The sequence below is a fragment of the Stegodyphus dumicola genome, chromosome 3 (assembly GCF_044657685.1).
Source record: "Stegodyphus dumicola isolate Sdum_Otavi_A_Nest chromosome 3, ASM4465768v1".
Classification (NCBI taxonomy): Eukaryota; Metazoa; Arthropoda; class Arachnida; order Araneae; family Eresidae; genus Stegodyphus; species Stegodyphus dumicola.
This window is the reverse complement of record NC_140770.1, coordinates 145221796-145243267: the sequence shown is the minus strand read 5'-3', so window position 1 is coordinate 145243267 and position 21472 is coordinate 145221796.

The following is a 21472-nucleotide window of genomic DNA, read 5'->3' as shown; positions in this document are numbered from 1 at the left end:
AGTCGGAGCACTCTGAATTATATTGTCAAGGTGTATAAGATTTCTTTCAATTTCTTCTGCGGGCGAACAGTAGCAAGAAGAAATGCATAGTTGTACTGTACCTGAATTAATTGAGATAGATATAATGTCTCTATCAATTTTGCATACAGTAGGGTCTAGTTGTTTGCTCGTTACGACAATGCATGCTCTGGGGTTTTGTTTCTGGACTGGAAAATCTTTGCTTAAGTTTTTATATAAAATATTCCATGATAATGGAAACCCTCTTATCTCTAATTTCACGCTGTATGGCTCCTGGATAAGTAAGATATCGTAATCGGATTCTGAGACGAACTGCACAAGATGTGGCTTCCTTGCATCTCCTAAGATTACACTGAAGGCAGTTAAGGTTCTTGAGAATCTGTGAAGTTTTGATTAGCATTGAAGGATTTGTGGAAAATGAGGCATCCATAATTATACTTTGCAATATGAAAAATGAGAAAAAGAGAAGAGTAACTGGGTAAATCAAAGGTAAAATTGCGTTGATGAATCGAAATGAAGTATAATTTAGACTATTTGATAATTTGTGATAGCTTTAATTTTTTCGGTTTCTCTTTTGTACAGAGGGCACTGAGGTGCATATGCTGCATGCTTGTAATTAATGTTTGTGCCATTTGCGTTGTTGTACAATCTGCAGTTTATGCAGTTAGGTATCTCGGCTCTGCAATCTTTTATTGATTGCCTCCACAGAATTCACAATAAGATTTAAATTTGCACTTGTACTGAGAATGCGTAAAGTTTTGAAAGTGGAAGCATCGTTTGACGCCAAAGAACTCTGCAATAGGAAAAACATTCCAGTTATGAGTAATATTCCTGTGTTCCGTGCATGTCTTGGAGGTTGAAGAATTACACTCAAAAATCCATTTTACAGTATTAGGAAGTCTTCCTTTTACCTTGAAGAGAGCGGAGATCCCTTCTTTTTCAATGTTGATCTGATCAACAAGTTCTTCTATTATGAGTTCTGGAGGAGTATCTTTAGGAATATTGTTAATAGATACTTTGGGCGATCTTGAATTTAGAGTCTTAATAACAAAGAGGGATTTAGCATCCGCTGTATCGTTCAGTGCATCTGACACCTTCTTTAGCTCTTCTTCAGAATTACAACAGATGGCAATTCCTACATTTTTAATCGGAGCAATCTTGTTTATTTTTGCTTTAATGTTCTTTAAGGGGATGAGTTCATTGAGTTTATCGTTAATGAGACCTATGGTATCATTTTTAGGGTATATCAGGATAGCCGGGTTGCGTTCCTTCGGTTGTCTGGCCACGATTTCGGCAAAGGTTTCTTTTCCATTGCAATAACAGACGTCTGCGTTTGCGTTTCCGTCACTGTTATTCCCTTTGCACGTTGCGATGTCATGTAGAGGAGGATTACCTTGGGTAGGAACTGAGGATGTTTCTGTGAGAGGAACAGTCATTTGGATATCCTTTGCGTTTCTCAAGGCAAGTAATTTTAATTCGTCTAAATGTTTTCTAAGCAGTGTAAAGAGGCTTTGGGGAATAAGTCTCCTTCCCCCTCTTCTAGTGCTCGCAATATCAATACAAGTATTGTACAGTTGACTTACTCTTATGTGAAAATCCTCATTTCCTTCAGGGTCTTGCAGGGAAGGGAAAACAGACACGTTGTCTGGAGCAACTGATGTCAAACTGCCTGGGGGATCATAGACTGATGCTGCAGTCTCTTCAAACGCTTGGGGGGAAAAGCGGCTATTCTCTTCTTCCATTTCGCTGCAGCGGAAAGGACACTAAAAGTGACTTGGAAGTGGGGAGGAATAAGGTAGTATTCAGTTACAAGCACACCCGCTGTCCGCCTTTGTGCGAGACGGAGAAGAAGGGAGAATGCCAGGACTTAGAAGAGAAGGGCTAGCTCATAGAGCTTTTCCTCCTGAAGCAGAAAGTGAGAAGTGATGACGTAGCCATGATGACACTGAGCGCGCCAATATAATTCACAGCTTGGAAATTAGCGTTTTTGAACCAGCGTTTGAAATGAGCTGTGCGTGAAAGATAGCTATAATTTGGAAGAGGCAATGTTACTGCTTTATGCAATTTAGACTGAACCATTCAAAAATTTAATAATGCTTACTTAATTTTAAAATAATAGATAAAATGTGCTACTCTTTTAACATAAAGTTCCGTGTTTTTTTTTTTAATTATTATTTTTTTTTTTTTTATTTGCGGGTTTTTTTATTTCATGCACGTTTATTTCTAATCATTTCTTTATTTGCATGCTAACTGAGAGAATTTTTATACTGCTTCTAAGATAACTATAATAGTAGCTATTTAAATTTACTCAAAAAACGACTTTACATTGACGTAGGTTTAAACATATATGACATATATGGCAACATTTCTGCTAACCTACGTTTGATTTTTTGCATAATTGTAAATTTTACATTGTTATAATTCTCTTCCGATTCAATATAATAGATATTTTTTAAATAATTTTGTAATTTATACTTATATCTATATTACAATTAAATAAATGTATATAAGATTGTTACCTTAATTTTGACGAAATAGCTTTATTCAGAGTACCTAAAACAGTTATTTAATTTTTCAAAAGTGTGAGTAAAGGAAGCAGGTCTTTTTATGCCAATTACTTTGATGTTTTACACTATTATATTTTATCTAGAATGCTAATCTAGCACAAAATCTAATCAATAATTAGTTACAAAGGATACAATAAGAATAACAAGTACTTAACAAAATTAGTTTGTTAAATACTTGTTATTATTGTTGGTATTATTTTGGTACTATTCATAATACCGAAGATATTATAGATTAACTCATAGAAGTCAGATGCTTTTTGATTTTCTGTGGGGTATAGTATACCTTTTGCGATACTTTTTGAAAATAATGCTTTCTCTGGAGCGACTTTTTGTCTCTCACTTCCCTTGACCATTAAATAATTTGGTTTTAGTTTGTGACACAATTTTATTTCTTCTCAATCTCTATTTAAAACCTCTTTAATAATATCAAAATTTAAAACAGTTACATCTTCTAAAACAAATCCTCTATCTAAAACGCGGTTTTTCAGTAATTTGAGGCAGAGCGCGAAATGAGACATCTGATTAAAACAAACTGCACATTTTGAAAAGAACCAACTTAGTCCAGTTTAGAGTCATAGCAGAGTTTTCAATCTATGTGCATTTCGTCGAAACTGAGAACGCATATTTTTTCTACAGAATACAAATATTCGCCTCTTTCCTTCTTTAGAGTAAGAACATTACTTTGAATTCTTGGACCACACTAAAATTTAAAAAACACTAAAAAATAAAATAAACACCATTTCTTTAATTTGATAATACTAGGTAAAGATATTCCAAATTTTTTCTTAATTTTTTTTCTTTCCAAAAATCATATCTTTAAGATGACAGAGCTCTTATGACGATGCAACGTGAAATATTTTTATTAGTCCACCTGATTTTTTCTTCTTTTTCAGTAATGCATTAATCTGCGTCTTTATAAAAATTGGCTTTAGACATTTTTCCAAATTCTCCGATTTGTGCTCAACCCCCAAATTTCGCTATTTGAGATTTTAATTTCTGATACTAATTTCTGTCTAGATGCCGTCCACCTTCTTTGTCGCTGAACAAACATTCTAATATTTTTCTTTTCTCTATTTTTCAATACTTTAATACAATTTAATACAATTTTCTAAGGATATTATTTTGTTCTTCAAATTATCAATGCATCCTTGTTTATCCTTAAACATTCAGGATGATCTACATTTTGATTTGGGAGTTTTATTTCAAAATCATTAAAATTTGATTTATTATTGTCATCATCAATTTCGATTTATTATTGTCATCATAATTTATTTTCGGCAAGCATTCCATTTCAACAGTTTCTTTTTGTGGCTATCCAAACAAGCGATTTTTCATATCTTCATAAACACTGCATAGAAAATGTTCGCTGCAGATTTTTCCGCTCTTCACATTAATAGAATCTTCTCTTTGACATTTGTGTATCCATTCTTTCGTCAAAAGCAAACTCTCATTTGGATCCTTTGGTCCCATGAAATAAAATATCTCATCCTTTCATACTTCTGTAAGTGCTACGGCACGTTACTGCAGCGCAAAAAGCCATATTACGTAAACGATACTTTACAATATAGAATTTAAAATAAAAACTGACTAAAATTACATATATATAAATTATTTTAAATATATACATTATTAGAAAACAGATATATATATATATTATTAAAATTAATTATGATATGTAACCTCTAGAAAATCGTATCGCAGCTCAATGAAACTACTGTTTTAAACGCGGGAAAACGCGGGAAATCAGGACAGGTGGCATCACAGTGACGTCAGATTATTGCCTCTTACGTCCCAGGGATAAATAGAAGGGCTAGGTCATTCCTTTGTTCGACTCCTCGCCGACGCGAGTCTCATAGAGGGGGGGGGGGAACTGGGAGTAATCTGACGTATCTCTGTTGCACCTGCTCTGATTTCGCGCCTTTAAAACTGTAGTTTCATTCAGTTGCGAGACGATTTTTTGGAGATCGCATATCCCAAATTCATTTTAATCATACATATTTGTTTTCTAATAATGCAAATATTTAAAATAATTTGTGTATGTATAGTTTTAGTCAGTTTTCCTTTTAAATTCTATATTTAAAGTATCCTTTATGTAATATGGCTTCTTGTGCTGTAGCAACGTGCCGTAACACTTATAGAAATACGAAAGGAAGAGATATTGTATTTCATGCTTTCCCCAAGGACAATTTGCTTTTGACGAAAGAATGGATACATAAATTTCGAAGACAGGATTCTATTAATGTGAAAAAAGCAAGAATTTGCAGCGAACATTTTCTGTGCAGTGATTATGAAGATAACATGAGAAATCGCTTGCTTGGATTGCCGCAAAAGAAACTGTTGAAATGCAATGCTGTGCCGAAAGTAAATTTATCGTGTGCAGTAAACAAAATAACACCAAGAAATCGGAGACATTTGAAAAAACTAATGCAGAGTGCTTTTGAAAGACTACATGAATTAAGCCCAAAGAAAATTTATTTTGAGGCCGAGAACGAAATTGAAGCTGACAATAATAAATCAAATGTGAATGATTTTGAAATAAAACTCACAAGTGACAATGCCCTATGTGACAATATCCCTGAGTGCCCTAAGTGTAAAGATAAATAAGAATGTATTGATAATTTGAAAAACAAAATAATATCCTTAGAAAATTGTAATAAAATATTGACAAATAGAGAAAAGAAAGATTTTAGAATGTTTGCTCAGCGACAAAGAAGGTGGACGACATTTAGAAAGAAATTTGTATCGGAAATTCAGAAATTAAAATCCCAAACAGCGAAATTTAGGAAAAAACAGAACAGATCGGAGAATTTGGAAAAACGTCTAAAGCATATTTTTATAAAGACGCAGATTAACGCATTGCTAGAAAAGAAGGAAAAAATCCGGTGGACTAGTGAAGATATTTCACGTTGCATTGTCATAAGAGCTCTGTCATCTAAAAGCTACGATTTTTGGAAAGAAAAAATGGGAATTCCTTTACCTAGCACTAGCACATTTATATGCTGATATTTAGGACTGCACTAAATTTTCATGTAGTCCAAGAATTCAGAGTGATGTTCTTGCTGTAATGAAGGAAAGATGCCAATATTTGAATTCTGTAGAAAAAATATGCGTTCTCAGTTTCGACGAAATGCACATAGATTCTAAACTCTGCTATGACTCTAAACTGGACCAAAATCGGTCCTTTTCAAAAAAGTGCAATTTGTTTTAATAAGAGGTCTCATTTCGCAGTGGAAACAACCAATATTTTTTGATTTTAACACTCCAATGAAGAAAGAACTTCTTGTTTCACTCATAAGACATATTCAATCATCTAGAGTAGAAGTGAAAGCAATAGTGTCTGATTTAGGAGGATCTACTACTTTGTGGAAAGAGTTACAGATTTCGATTAATAGTTCTCATTTTCCAAATCCAGTATTCCAAACGAAAAAAATATGGGTTTTTGCAGATTTAGCGCACTGCCTCAAATTACTGAGTGTTGGTGTATTTAATTATGACAAAGCACACTAGGGCTATCTGCCTAAGGGGAGGGATGCCTTCGTGGAGGACTTTCTAAGGGAAACTGGCTCGTATACACGTTACACATGGGGAAAACCACGAAAACGCCCATGCAGCCAGCCCGTTCGCGGGATTCGGACCGAACTACCAGTGTTCAGCGACTTTACCGCTCGGCCTCTGGTGGGCTCAAATTACTGAGAAACCACTTTTTACATAAAGGATTTGTTTTAGAAGATGGAACTGTTTTAAATGTTGATATTATTAAAGAGAATTAAATTGTGTCACAAACTAAAACCAAATTATTTAATGGTCAAGGGAAACGAGAGACAAAAAGTAAGTATATATAATATGTTTTGATTTGAAATATTTTTAGATTGCATTTTAGAAGTTAATAGCGTAAAGCATATTTCAAATGAGAACTAATTCTGTTAAGATATTGTTACAGTTATTTTTATTGTATCCTCTGTTATTATTGATTCGATTTTGTGCTAGCTTAGCATTCTAGATAAAATATATATAAAGTATAATATAAGTAATTGTCATAAGAAGACCTGCCCCCTTAACCCCCACTTTTGAAAAATTAAATAATTATTTTAGGTACTGTGAATAAAGTTGTTTTGTCTAAATTAAGATAACAATCTTACATGTATTTATTTAAATGAAATATTGATGTAAGCCTAAGTTACAAAATTATTTTTTAAAAAATATATGTTATTATAATGAATCGGGAGAAAAATATCCTAATGTAAAATTTACAATTAGGCTGAAACTCAAACTTAGATTAGCAGAAATTTTGCCATATATAACCATACACGTTTAAAACTATGCCAATTTAAGGTTATTATTTTGATTAATTTTAAATAGCTGTTATTATAGTTATCTTAGCAGTAGTACAGTTCTCTTAGTTAACATGCAGATAAAGAAATGATTAGAAACAAACAGGCATTTAAAGAAAAAAGAATCCCTGCAAATAAAAAAAGGAACTTTATGCTAAGAGTAGCGCATTTTATCTATTATTTTAAAATTGAGCAAGTACTATTAAATTTTGTAATGTTCAGTGTAAAATGCATACTGCAGTAACATTGTCTCTTCCAAATTATAGCTACCTTTCACACACATCTCATTTTAAACGCTGATTCTTCAAATTTAAAACGCTAATTTCTATGTTGTCAATTGCATCTCCGCGCTCAGTGCCATCATTGCTACGTCATCACTCCTCACTGCCTGTTTCAGGGGGAAACGCTCTATGAGCTAGCCCTTCTCTTTAGTCCTGCTTACGTCCCCCCATTAGGCTCGCGTCGGCGAGGAGTCGAACAAAGAAATGAGCTAGCCCTTCTATTTATCCCTGGGAGAATGCTGAAATTCCTTTATCTTAAAGGCAGAAGAAAGGAGGGTCGCGTGACTGTATATTGCGTTAAGTCCGACGGTCATAAACTCGAATCAAAACATCATCACTTAAAAAAGTAATTAACTAAATAGTAAATAATGAAGAAACTTACATTTTACTTAAATTAAGATTTCTTTTTAATATTAAAACAACCAAGATATAATGATTATATGCTAATGGATTTATTAGATTTATAAAAGGAATACTCACATCTCTCCCTCTCCCCAAAAAAGTCTAAAAGGATTCAGATTTTTAACGTCGTCCGACAGCATTTCTTAAGGGTTTTTATGCCCTTACTGAGGCTCACAGATTACCAATTTACTTTTGGACTCCTTCTGCTAATACAGCATTGTTTTCTCTTTTTACTTTATTATTAAAAAGCTCTTTCTTCGCACTTACGTCACATAAAATTTAACAGCAAAATCACAAAAATTTAAAAACAGTTTATCTTTAGAATTCCTGATAGAGTTAAGTATTACCAAACATTTTTCTATTTTTTTTTTGAAGTTTTTATTATTTATTTATTTATTTATTTATTTATTTTTTTATTTTATTTTATTTTAATTTTTTTTAAAGTCAATATTCACTTTTCTTAACAAGATGATCTACATAATTTTTTTCCTATCTGAATTATTATTAAACATCATTTTCTATTTACTTATAGCACATAAAGTTCAAAAATAAAATCATACAATATTTAAAAACCGCATATCTTTAGAGTTCCGATAGAGTATTAAAATTTGCCATAAACATAAAAATAACAAAAGAATATTTTTACATTTGCTATATTCTTTAAAAATAATTTATAGCGATAACATTTTGTGCAGGCATCTTTTTTCTTATGTTTTCATACATTTCTTTATACTCGCTATATTATTTCTTTAGATATAATATACCTAAAGAATTATTAATTAATATCGCTATATTATTTATTTAGATATAATATAGCGATGCCATTTGGTGGCAACTTTTGCGACAACATTTGGTGGCAACTTTTGCGACAACATTTGGTGGCAACACAGTGATATCATTTTGCGTAATATATTTTTATTTACAGACCCAAAAAACGCAATTTAACATTGCAATAATTTACTCTTAAATATTAAACATTAAATTAAATTTAAAAATATTTTTAAAAATTTCAAATATAAAAATAACAAAAGAATTATATTCAAATTTTCGTTCTCTGATTCTAGTTTATTCTCTAAAACAATTTTAAGCAAAATAGTTTAAGAATTATTCCGTAAGAATTCACGATATAGAACATAAAATCATACATTTGAGCTAAAAACAGTAATAAATAAATGACAGAGGAAAACTTGCTGCGATATTATTTCATATTATTTTATCATAAATTATCGCTAAGAGAAAACTTATGCTCTTATTTTATAAACAGATGACTTTAGAACGTAATTATGCATTTATTACACCAAATCGCTTGGGCACGTGGCTTGTAACAATTTCTCGAAAACGGCTTTATCAAGATGCTTAATACGCTTACTGAAAATAATAAACACCTCGGCAAAGGTTTCCTGCGAGGTGCTTGAAAAAATCTGCAGTGTAGGACAAATTTGAAAGTTTACTCAAGATTTAGAAAGAAAAATATGAAAGGAAAAGACTAGAGAAATACAGCAGCAATAAAAAATGCATTCGTAAAATTATCTCTCAGTTTTCATTAGTTTAACACAGATTATTATAATTCTTAGCACGGGAAAATAAAATTTTTGATAAAATTACTTGTCCATTAGTTAGTTGTTAAAAAATAAACATTTAAATTCGAAAGAAATAAGGACAAAAAGAAAGAAAGAAAAAGTTTTCCTTTACTTTTAATTGCATCATAACAATTTTTCATCCTATTTAATACAGTATCACTAAAAATGTTCTTATCACAGAGTAGCTCTGCTTCAGGGAACTGCCTATAAATTTGCAAGCAATTTCTCTGAGAAAGTTTCACCACAGCCTGGCAAGATTATATTCAGATCAATTACATATGATTTTTTCCTGTGTATTTTGAAACACAGTATGGTGAATGCCCTTGATATTTTTTTTTTCTCATTATAAACTCTTTCGTTTGTGGGAAATATATTTTAGCAGAACGGTATACATTTTTTTTTAAACAGAAAGATGATATTTAGTCTTCTCTTGAGTAGAAAAGCAGCTCAAATGACTATACTTCCGCTCAGTTGAGTATCCATTTATACTTTTGACCTGATTCTGTATCATATCACGCTATCAGAAGAGTCATTATCTATGCATATAAACCAACTAATCTGTATCTTCTTTTCCCAATGATCACAGAATACTATTCAAAGCATTAGGTCATTTCCGATAATGCATAATGAATCCTTTATGTTCAATTGCTTACAAGAACAATTCTTTGGGACTCAAGAAACCGTTTATGAAAATGTCTTACAAAGGAAGTTCGGAAGTTCTTTGCTATTCAAGAGGCAATGCACATTTTTCAGTTCTTTATCAGACGATTTTAGCAGAACATTCTTGAAGCTTTAGCAAACTGTAGTATTTTGTGATTGTTTAAATCAAGAAATATTTTCTTGCAGAGCCTTAATTTTAATTGTCTTTACGAAATTTAGGAGTTCAGTATCATTTAATTTTACTCACAATATTTTTACGAGCTCCTCATTAATAAATAAATTGCAACGTACTGTTTGGATAACAAATATAGTACGTGAAATGTACCAAAAAAAATTCACCGGAGGCTGTCTGTTACATTTGCTCCAAACGGCCGCTGGGTTTAGATGCATAGGACTAGTTCCTAAAATTTTTTAAGTTTTTATTCTTTATTTTAATAATTTAGTGTTCCATTTTTTTTATTTTACATGTTATTTTGTTACTTTAAAGAATGAATATTCAGGTAGTTTTCAAAACATTTTCCAAGATGTAAAGGTACTAGGCATAGAAAACACATAAAGCTACTATCGCTTCTTTTTTTGCTAGCAGAGCAAATCTGCATGGACGTCGTACATATCGGTTTTTATTCCCAGGTCCAATAATTCAAGTAGCGGTGTGCTTCTTCATATCACCCGATAGTCTCTGAGGGTGATCATATTTTGATGTGCGAGGTGTAGGAACTAATACAGAAGTTTGTTCCACACAAACATTCGATACATCTTAAGTACTTGTATATTCCTCGATCCATAAAAGTGCAACAGCATGTAAAAATTTTTTATATTTTATAGTGTTGCCATTGAACTCAACATATAATCTATATACATTGAACAATGTGCAATTTAAAAGAAACAAAACTTTTTTTTTTTTTTTTTTTTTGTCCATTTCACTGTTTTCCTCATAATGGAAAAATATGATAAAAATTAATCTCCAAATAAAAGAATGTTGCATTATCGCAGAGCTAGCGCTGAAACGAAGACTTCGAAACCCGTGTTTTCGCGGGGCCGGCGTACAATGTGTTAATACCTTTGTTTTTTTTTCTGGCAAAGGTGGTTGTAGAGTTCCAATATCATTACGTGCAACATTTTTTGGTTGAAAGTTCTTTCAGCATTTCTGTCACGTCGTCTGCGTGCAGTACTTGACGCCAAGTGAGTTTTCTTGAAGTACAAGAAATAATTCAGCCTCCATGAAGTAATGCTATATACAGTAGACGTTCGTTTTCGCGAACCTCTTTTTTACGAACACTCTCGATTTGACGAACTAGCGAATGGTCCCGAATACACTCCCATAGATGTAATGTAATTTTGCGCTCTTATTTACAAACTACAAATCGGGAAAATCTCTTTTTTGCGAACTCAGTTTTCATACTTCTGCGTGTTTCATTGGGACGAAGTGTGAAGGTCAAATAAAATCTCCAACTAATTTGAGGCAGCAAGTGCGAAACATTTGAAGAAGTACAGTAAGTAAGGAGGGGGCGGAGAAGAGGGGGAATTAGGACAAATTTATGGTGTTGTTTGTTGTGGGAGGCTCTCAGAAGAGCATCAGCCTGATGTTGTTGGGTGGGGGTGAGATCATTCGTGTTAAAGGGGTTTGGGTTGCTTCTAAAAGAGAGTTGTTGCTTTTTGTAATGTCATAGTCATTTGATCTGGACAACTCAATCAGTGAAGTCTCGTTAGTCGAGAGGGAGATTGGGCCAGTTTTTGTTAAGTAAGATTCTTAGAGCTATGTCGCAAATGAAGAAACGAATTTGTTTAGCGGTTGAAATAAAGAAGAAGATTTTAAAAGAAGTTGACGAAAAAATATTAAGCAAGACACAAATTGCTCAGAAATATGGAATTCCTAAAAATAGTTTATCGACGATTTTAAAGGCAAGAGAGAAGATCTTTGGAGCTAAAAACGGAAACGATGAATGTGGACCCTCCTCTCGAAAATATTTTCGAGAATCAAAACACCCAAATTTGGAAAGGGCTTTGCTTGTTTGGTTTCGAAAGATGAGAAGCTTAAACATTCCAATTGATGGAAATGTACTTAAAGAACAAGCACACTTTTTTGCTTCCAAATTAAACATCAAAGATTTTAAAGCATCGGATGGTTGGTTACAGAAATTTAAATTTCGGAATGGTTTGAGTTTCCGGAAAGTGTGTGGTGAAAGTGCAACAGTAGACACGTCATCAGCAAATGAATGGAAAGAAGAAAAGTTGAAATTGCTTCTTTCTGAATACGCTGCAGATGACGTTTTTAATGCGGACGAAACGGCTTTGTTTTTTAGGATTTTGCCAGAAAGAACATTAGCTTACAAAGGAGATAAATGTGTTGGAGGTAATAAAGCTAAAGAGAGACTTACAGTTTTGATTGCAGCCAACATGACTGGGTCACAAAAATTGCCTCTGCTCTTTATTGGAAAATATCTGAAACCAAGGTGTTTCAAAAATGTTCAGAAGATTCCTGCTGTATATTATGCTAATAATAAGGCCTGGATGACTGGCAACATCTACGAAAAATGGTTGAGAGATTTAGATAACCGTTTTTCAGCAGAGAAGCGCAAAGTTCTCCTAATCGTGGACAATTGTACTGCACACATGGAAGTCACTGGGCTTCAGGCAATCCGTGTGGAATATGTCTCACCAAATGCAATTGCAGTTTTACAGCCAATGGATCAGGGGATAATCAATAGTTTCAAGCGAAAATATAAGACAGTGCTCTTGCAAAGAGTAATCCTTGGCTTGGAAAGGGAACAACCTTATCAGATTGATATTCTTGGTGCAATGCATTTATCAATCAGTGCATGGAATTATGTTTTAGATGAAACAATTTCTAAAGCCTTTCGACATGCAGGTTTTATTAAAGAAACGGACGTAACTGAAGAAATCCATGACAATAGATCTCACGACGAAGATGAGGTTCTCATGCATGAACTTCGCCGTAGAAATCCACAGTTGCCAGAACTTTCATTCGAGGATTTTTTAAATGTGGATTGTAATGTCATCTGCACGGAGGAAATATCGGATCACGATATTATTAGCAGCATAATCAACGAGAATGAGAGACTTTCAGATCCAGAAGAAGAAGAAGAAGAAAATGAAGTAACAGCAAGACCGACTTTAAAACAAGCTGCTGAATACTTGACAGAACTTAGACGATTTTTTGAGGCCAGTGATAATTGTGAAATGCTAACAAATATAGAGAAGATGGAGTCTTGCATTGTACAATATGTTGTTTTAAAACAGACAAAGATAAGTGATTACTTTGTTGCTCAATGACTTAATAAAGGTACGTTTTACAAATATTTCATATTTCTTGTTTGTTTAATAGAATGAATATCATTTATTAAGTAGTAATACTATTAAAAATAATTCCTAATACATAAATAAAAGCATGGAATAGTATAACTAACCTGTCTCGAAAACATTAAAATGTGAAATACTAACAATTTCCGATGCCTTTCTAAATTACGAACTCTCGATTTAACGAACTGTTTTCGTAGTCCCTACGAGTTCGTAAAAACGAACGTCTACTGTAGTACTGACGCTTTCTTTAACAGGATAAATGAATGTAATTTTGTTTTCCACAAACACTACATCCTAGCGATTCAACAATAATCACGTGGTTCCTTCTTAGTAGTCGTTTTGGCTTTTTTACATCATTTATTAACTTCTGGTAAGTAGTTGGGTTCTTCGAAACGAATCGAAAATGTATTTCCTACTTTGCCGGTTTGTTCTATAGAATTCTATAGAATGCCTAGGTTAAGTTAGGTTAGGTTATTCAATTACGGCAAAGCCTCGAGGGCTATCTGCCTAAGGGAAGGGAAGCCTTCGTGGAGGACTTTCTAAGGGAAACTGGCTTGTATACACGTTACACATGGGGAAAACCACGAAAACACCCATGCAGCCAGCCCGTTCGCGGGATTCGAACCTCGAACAGAACTACCAGTGTTCAGCGACTTTACCGCTCGGCCGGGTGCGCCCTATAGAATGCCTAGGAAATTTGTGAAATATAAATCGTTTCATACATTGCCGGCTAGTTTTAGGCATTATATACAATACTTAGGCATTCTTTAGAATGCTGGATTTCAAACTTAGCCGGTAACATATGTAAATATCTCGCCTAAACTTTTAAGATGCAAGTTTAAATCTTCTACAGGTGAGAAATATACAGATAACCATACTTAATGTTTTTCCCTTCACAAAAACAGCCAATGCTGCTATTTCGTCCCGAACAACATCTATATCAATTTCAAACTTAAGATTAATAATCACAATGGCGGTTGTAACGTTTCCCTTCTCTGAGGACCACTTGGTCGGTCACCCGCCCTAAAAGAAGGAAAAGAGAACCCTCTGCTCGCCTCGGCCGGAAAAGGGGAGTGGACTTTCCCTCCTGGTCGCAGGTGGGAGTAAGGAGAGATTGAGATGTGAAAAAGAAAAGAGCGGACGCTGGCTTTCGCGCTCTACTGAAGTGAAAATGTATTTTAAAGTATTTCTAAATTGTAATCTGTACATAGTTGTATGTAAAGATAAATATTTAGCCTAGAACAGGTCTTGTTTATTTGACGGAGATACGACTATGGTACACGATCCGCCCTAATTCTGCATTTATAACTCTCCATGAATTTTTTTTTAGATGTGCGATTTTATTGCCAATATAGTAGGACTCCTGTGGTGCTATAACATCTAGAACCACTTTCATGATAATTTCAATCCCAGACAGCCGACAATGTTGCTGCATTACAGTGATTTAAATTACAATTTAAAATCATCACAATTTAAACTAACCAATATACCATCAAGGTACTTTGAGATTATCTCGTCGACCTGTAAACGCTCGCAAAAATTCGCACCCTTTGCATTCCTTTGCACCAAAGGTGCCATCATAATGAAAAGCGATTTCCAAAATAAACATTCTAAACATATTCAATTTATGAAATAATAATAATAATAATAAAATAAGAACAAAAAAGTAAGTGTAATAATACATAATAAAAAGAATCACAACAAAGTAAAAACCTGTATTTTTTTTATAATTACACATTGAATTATTCTTGAATCTAACCATATATATATATTATTATAAATCATTTCGACTGCCAAAAATCCTTGATAGCTTTTAAGCCAAGTGTTTTCGGGTAGTTCCACGGTGTTTCTTGCTTCTCTATTTTGCCAAACACCACAATCGTTCTACAGGGTGATTCTAAATTGTTTTTACAAATTAAGAGGGGTGATAGTACCCATCCAGGTGAGCAATAATTACCGTAGCACATAGGGTCGCATTCTACTCTGAGAGGCAGAAAAGAGGAATATTAGAATTCCAACCTGAACTTAAACAGTGTTAGGAGAGCGAATGAACGAGACTAAAAGTTGCGCAGTTTAGTTAAAAACTTACAGAGAGTGCACAAAAAAGGATAAAACCGAAAACTTGGCGTTCGAGTGTTAATTCGTGTGTGTGTGTGTGATTATGGCAAAGCCTCGAGGGCTATCTGCCTAAGGGGAGGGATGCCTTCGTGGAGGACTTTCTAAGGGAAACTGGCTCGTATACACGTTACACATGGGGAAAACCACGAAAACGCCCATGCAGCCAGCCCGTTCGCGGGATTCGAACCTCGGACCGAACTACCAGTATTCAGCCACATTGCCGCTCGGCCGCTGGTGGGCCGAGTGTTAATTCGAGCTCAGACTTTGATGGCAAATACTCAAATGCACATCTTTGGTTCGCAAGGTCTCAACCTCGCAAACGATTGCAACAAGTTAATTATCTAATCAAGGGCTGAATATTATCAACTAACTCCAACTCAAGGTAGGTTTGATACTATCCAAGGTAGCAGTTTTTTTTCCCCCTTCGCCATCTTCTATCCGGTTCTCCTGGACTTACTGTGCTGCGCTCATTGTACTTGAAGCCCCTTTCGCCAGGTTGAAGACCTTGGGAACAAAAGATGTGCATTTCAGTGTTTGCCGTCAAAATCTGAGCTCGAATGAACACTCGAACGCCAAGTTTTCGGTTTTATCCGTTTTGTGCACTCTCTATAAGTTTTTCACTAAATTGATTGCGTAACTTTTGGTCTCGTTCATTCACTCTCCCAAAACTGTTGTAAGTTCAGGTTGGAATTCCAATATGCCTCCTTTCTGCATCTCAGAGTGAAATGCAACCCTATGTTCTATGGTAATTATTGCTCATCTGGATGAATACTATCACTTTTCTTAATTTGTAAAAACAATTTAGAATCATGCTGCATATTTTGTGTATGTGTACCAGTTTCAGGATCCACAAAATTATATCGGTGATTCACTTTAAAGTGTTGGAATCCCGCTGCTTCCAATTCATCAAATTTGTGGCTTTTCTACCAGTCTGACAAAACTGCAGTTCATTGTGCAATGTTGCTCCAAATTTCAGCCATTAGAGTTACTGCATTTCTATTGGGAACCTTTGCAATGAAACACTCGTTAGTCTGTCTGCAGAGTCCTACAAATATCTAGTGTTCTGGAATGATACGACCGACTTGGTTTTTGCACTTTGTAGAAAGGCTCTCATCTATCTCTACAATTTTGTTCGGACTTCCTATTTGTTTCGAATCACGTTGTAGATGGCTATGAGTGCCCACTTTCCTCATGTAATTGTTCCAATCCACAATTGTCTTTCCTGTTAAATCTAGCTGTTTTTCTCTCCATTCAATTAATGTTAATTCTTGCGCCAGCAGTAAATAAACTGGATGACAGTCAGAAATGGGAGTTTCGAACCTTCCAACCACGTGCCTTTTCAAATAGCTACTCGTTTATCGCACCCCTTTACATTGCATCGCCATTGCTAATCAATTTTGATATACAACGCCATATCGCGGCTATTAACGTATATTTTCTTAGAAGAAATGATTCCATACGCTTAAAAATATACCACTGCACTCTCTTCGGTGCTAGGAAAATTCCAAATTTGAATCATTTTGCAGCTAAAGCAAACTAACTTGCATAGTCAAGGATTGCACCGTTATTTGCGGTTATTGGGGCAGAAGCTACCTTTTGGCGATAATATCGGATTTGGCGAAAATGGTCGACGGAATAATCTCAAAGTACCAAACTTACACTCGCAATAGCTAAATATAATAAAATCAGAACTCTTCTTTATAAGCGCAAAACCCGACTTATATTTAATAAAATCACCAAGACTGCAAATTCTAAAATTAATTTTGTATATAATAAAATCAAAGATACTCACCCCGGGAGACAAGGAGAGAACCGCTATACTAAATCTTCTGAATAATCTTTACCTTCTTAAACGATCACCAGGGAAAAAACTACTGAACAATATAAAACTACCTAGGAACCCGCTAGATAAAAACAGTGAAGTTCAAAAGTAAAGAGATCGTCAAATATTTATCATATAATTTATTTTTATACTTCTCATTATTAAGCCTACAACTACAAAATAATTCCTTATTTCTGCAGTCATTTCTTCTATGATTATCTTAACAAGCAGAGCATATTAAGAGGTTTCTGTAGAATTTCTTGATGTGTCCAAACATGCTACAATTAGTATATCTTTTAGGTTGTACGAAAGTTTTAGCAGCGTATGATTTCTAGTCTAACAAAAATCTTTCACATTTAAGGACCTCGGACTGGCACTTCTTTTCCCCTTGGAAACTTATGTGCGAGACCTGTTCTTGCTCGTTTATACCAGTTTTTTTTAAATAAACATTAAATATAATTATCCTCACATTCGCAATCGTTCTTCAGAGCTCCCAGAATTCTATCATCTTCCACTTCCCTAGCAACATTATCAGTAATAATTTTAAGCCTGATAAATTTGTTGCTTCTAATTTTAATCAATCTTTATTCTCTATCCCTCTGTCTAAATTTGCAACATCTTCATTTTCCCCACATTTTACAATTAAATCTATGTTCTTTTTTTACATATCCACTAGCTTTAATCTCTACTGGAGAAAGCGAACTAAAACTTTCACCAAATTCATCCACATCCGGACTAATTGGCTTTATAATTAGTTAATTCTCTTCTTTGATCTTCCTTATTTTCCTCCTTTTCCACTTTTGCTCTTTCTCAGTCATTCTCTTCAAATTCATCTTCTTAAAGATTTTTTCCCAAGTTATCCCTAATTAAATTAATATCTTTAAGAGGTGTCTGTACTAAATCAGCTTCAATAATTTTTATATTTTGTTCTAGCACTAATGCAGTGATTTTATCCAGTACCTTGTTAGGAATTTCTCTATTCTCGTATTTCTAATTTTTTTTACAGTTCCATACAATTCTATAACTATTGAAAATATATTATTTAAGACACAATAACACGCCGAATAAATACTAATTCAGAAGTAAAACAACAAAAATCAGCGTTATATTTACAAAATTTTCACAGGACTAGTTTCGATGGTTTTACCGAACCACCATCCTCAGCTGCAAAACCGCAAATGAACTAGATAGGAAATAATGATTAGATAAGATAAGAAAGCCTGGACAAGAATAAGCAAGTGGCGCCATCTGTTGGTGAAATCAGATCTAAAACATAATTTCTTTAAAGGCTGAAGGCAAATTTGGATTGGAAATACAATCAACTAGAACAGAAAGATTTTTATGAATGTGAAATGCCTCTAGAAAATCCAGTTCTCCAATGGAAGATGTTTTTTGAATAATTTTGGCAGCAGACAAATTGAAAGTGTGATTTTCGGACCAACAATGTTGAGCAACAGAAGACTTCTGTGTTTCCTTTTCTTCTAACATATGCCTCATGTTCCTTGACGCGAAATTTTAAGGCTCTCTTAGTTTGGCCAATGTAAATTAAACCACACTGGCAAGGAATCCTATAAATACCCCAGGAATTCATATCCGGAATGGAGTCCTTGAGTATGGAACTCGAAATTTTATTGATGGGAGAATAAACAACCCGAAAGTTAAATTTCTGCAAAATATGTGCAACTTTATAGCTAATTGATAGAAAGAAGGGAATGACAACAGAATTTTTATAATCTCCTAAAACAAGAGTGTGCCTTTTAGTGTGTTGAGATGAGAATTTTTTAACTGCTTGATTAATAATGTTGGGTGAAAAGCCCCTGCCAATATTGCTTTTAAATAATTTAGTTCTTCATCAAGGGCTAGATTGGAGGAGCAAACTTGAAGAGCACGGAAAACATAGGAATAAAATGAAGCTAACTTTTGTTTAGTCGGATGACATGATTTAAAGTGTGGTGGAAGGCAAACCGATGAAGGTTTACGGTAAACCGTAGTACTGAAGTTGGATGTGTTACGTGTGACCAGAATGTCGAGAAACTGAAGAGAATTGCAAGTCTCAAGTTCAAAAGTGAACTGAATAGCAGGATCAATAGAATTTATTGTTGAAAGAACTTGATTTAAATCATCTTTATTACCTTCAAACAGAGTAAAAGTATCATTTACGTAGCGGAACCATGAAGTTTAAAGTTTCAAACAATTTTGATTCATAATAATGCATGTAGATATCAGCCAGGATGGGACTGAGGGGGCTTCCCATGGCTAATCCCTCAGTTTGCTTGTAATATTTATTTTGGAAAACAAAATGTGTTTGTTTCAAACAGAGTTGAGTGAGAGAAATTAGCTCATCAATTTCGAATTCATAATTTTCGATATAATCAAATATAAATACAAATTTCTGTACAATACAAATTCTAGAACCAAATAAAAATCCGGTTCTCGAGAGCAAAGTTGGAGTTGCAATCCTCAATCAATATGAATATATTTTACAATATTAGTTTCATACACCCACTTCGAGCATAGTTTTCCTCCGCAATATATATTTTTATCACAAATACTGTAATAAAGCAAATGAGTACTGAGCAAATTTTTATTCAGAAGACCAAAATTGCGTACGATACTGTTTCTTATAATAATATCCGATTTCTATATCAATTAAATCCTAAAGTTCCCAAAAGTACGAATAAAACTTTTTCAAGTTCTTTAACGGTCATTAAAACATGCACAACACATTAAAACTGTTCAGAACCGTCGAAATACAATAATTAAGAACTCTAGTCAAAAACGCAGAATTAAAATCGCAAATTTTCAAAAGGTAAAACGTCTTGACTCTGGTGCAAAACTTGCAAAGCTTAGAAGTAAACAATCCACCTTCCCGTTAGGCCAAACTTCCAATTTGAACTAAAAAACGAGTAAACCTTAAAAAAATTCTAGACTTAAAATATATGCATTTAGTGAAAGGCACACTAAACAATTCATTTTTCGAAAAGTTCGCTTTAATGAAAATAATTTAAATATGTCTTCAAATGGAAATAATATCAATATTTTTCAACTAGTAACGCTTGTTATTCATATAATAACTAAGAGGTCAAAATGCACAGTTTCAAAACCCAATCATGCACACAAACAATATGATGGTATTTCAAACATGCCATACTTCAGATACACCTCATGAATATATGACAGTTATAAATCAACGCCGAGACTTAAAGTAAGTTTAGGAAAGGAGTTCCATTCATATACACTCATTACATAATTAATATGTTCAGAATGTAAACACAGCATGAGAAATTCAAGTGCAAATATCACCAAAAGTAAAAATGTTGAAAATTGAGATAATTCTTTAAAAACCCGTGAAAATGTTACGGAAATAGTTTATAATACATAAAATATATAAAAGATTAGACTAGAAGAGAAACACGCTAATGTGACAATCAAAATCGTAAAAAACAACCTTATATTTAGCGTAGGTATAATGAAACACTCAATCGATTTCGAGGGCAGCTAAAGGTCCCTCCTCATCAAGAGAAAGAAATACATAGAAAGAAGAAAATAGGAATCACAGAAACACGTGGTGCTTATCAGCACTGCACGTGGTTGTAACTAGATTTTTAATCAGAGTTACACTGGCCGCCTACTTTTACTGAGCCAGGCTGTCTGATCAAGCATAAAGAAATATTAGCGAAGTTAAAATAGGGAGCGAGGGGCAAATGCACATTACGCTCAAAATCTGAACTTCAAATAATGGAAAGCCAATGCCAATGATTTAAAAATTTCGGAGTTCCTATGGTTTAAAACCATCTACCTCCACATCAGAATTACTAAAAGCGAGCAGAAATAGGAAAAATTTTGCATAAGTGATTTACTTGATGCACACTAGAGGGAGCCACAGGCTCAAGAATGTTTAGGGATAGAGATGAGAAATAAAAACTTAAGTATCATAATCTTTTTATAAGTTTTTAGGTTTTTAAAATTTTTTTGTATTTTATATTTTATACTTTTTTTGGTTTTTTATAATTTTTTATACACAGTACAAACACTAAAGCAAAAAGTGGATAGGAAAGATTTTACGATTAATAGGCTCATTGGCATGTGGCTTGTGTTGGAGAGTGCAAATAATTATTGAGATCGCAATGAAAATATTCATAGGCAGATTTGAAATCTGCGGGAGATGTGATTCTTAAGTAAACAGATTGATAACTTTGCTTGAAGATCTTGATAGTAGTAGCAGAGGATGAAATAAGCAATTATATGGCAGCTCGCTGAAGAGACGTCCTTCCTTCATGGCGCGGGGGCTGGAACTGAAGTTGAGATTCCTTTCCTTTCCTTTTCCCACTATTGCCGTGTGTAGCTTGCTGATAGCAAGCTGTATACCGGC